Below are 1,397 nucleotides of genomic sequence, written 5' to 3'. Positions count from 1 at the left end.
TGGTGGTGGTGGTGGTGATGGTGGTGGTGGAGGTGATGGTGGTGATGGCGACGGTGGTGGTGGTGTAGGTAGTCATGGTGATGGTGATGGTAGTGGAGGTGGTGATAGTGGTCACGGTGGTGGTAGTTGTGAGCACCATTCCTTGTTCCTGATCTTAATGGGAATGCTTCCAAAGGTTTGCCAGTGGGCAAGATGTTTGCTGTAGTTTTCTTGTCAATGTCCTGTATCAAGTTAAGGACATTCCTTTCTCTTCCTAGATTGCCAAAATTTTGTCACAAATGGGTATTGAAGCTGATCAAATGTTTATCCAGACCTACTAAAATGATGATACAGTTTTTTTCCTCACTGTGGGAAACTGGATAAAAACACCCTCAGGCAATCTGAACAAGCTGGTTTTGTCTCAAGCATGGAACCTCCCTTCCTCTCTTTCACTTGCCCCATTTCTTCCTCCCTCCCTCAAATGCAGACACTGTAAGAGGCCTGACGAACTGAGCAGAAGAGGAGGGTGAGGCATCAGAATAGAAATGATCTCCGCACGCTGGGTCAGCGCTTTTGCCAGCCTCACTTCTGCTGCTGTTTCCTGTGCTAATCCCAGGAGGGGCACAGCTTCCCCCAGTTGTTCCAGACAGAGCCGGAGACATTCTGAGGTTGAGTTAAAATGCTGCTGGCAGACAGGCGAGGAGGGGATCTTGAAGCCTTGCATTCCTCTCCGGGACGCTGGGGGCTGGGCGGGTGTGTGGTGGGCGAGGAATTTTTCTTGCGGAAGAGTTGATTTGGGATGTGGGGAGAAGGCCTGGTTGCTAGGCAGAATCAGCAGAGATGAATCATATTCTGGCATGAGCTGGTTATTGGCTAAAAGGAGAAGTTATCCAAGTCTGTGGAATCTTTTTGTTTGAGCTGGAAGGAAATATGGTTCATCACATGTAGTCCCTTAGGTTTGCAGAGAAAACTGCATATACAGAGAGGGAGAGAGATTTGCCCAGGGAATTAGAAATGGATCTCTTGCCTCTGAGCTTTCTCCAGGCCCCTGACTATGGCTGAGGGCCTGGGGCAAACAAGAGAGTTTCAGGAGCATCACCCTGTGCTGCCATTGTAAAGGAGCACCCCATGTGCTGTTATTGTCTTAGGAGCACTCCCTATCATTCTATAAGGAGCATGTCCTGTATTGTATAAGGAGCACCTCCTGTGTTGTTATTGTATAAGGAGCACCTCCTGTGTTATTGTATAAGGAGCGCCTTCTGTGTTATTATTGTTTAAGGAGCACATCCTGTGTCATTGTATAAGGAGTGCTTCCTGTGTTATTGTATAAGGAGCGCCTCCTGTGTTGTTATTGTATAAGGAGCGCCTCCTGTGTTGTTATTGTATAAGGAGCATCTCCTGTGTTGTTATTGTATAAG

Source organism: Mandrillus leucophaeus, unplaced genomic scaffold (genome assembly GCF_000951045.1).
Source record: "Mandrillus leucophaeus isolate KB7577 unplaced genomic scaffold, Mleu.le_1.0 Scaffold157, whole genome shotgun sequence".
NCBI lineage: Eukaryota > Metazoa > Chordata > Mammalia > Primates > Cercopithecidae > Mandrillus > Mandrillus leucophaeus.
The sequence above is the reverse complement of the archived record's forward strand: the minus strand, read 5'-3'. Positions refer to the sequence as shown.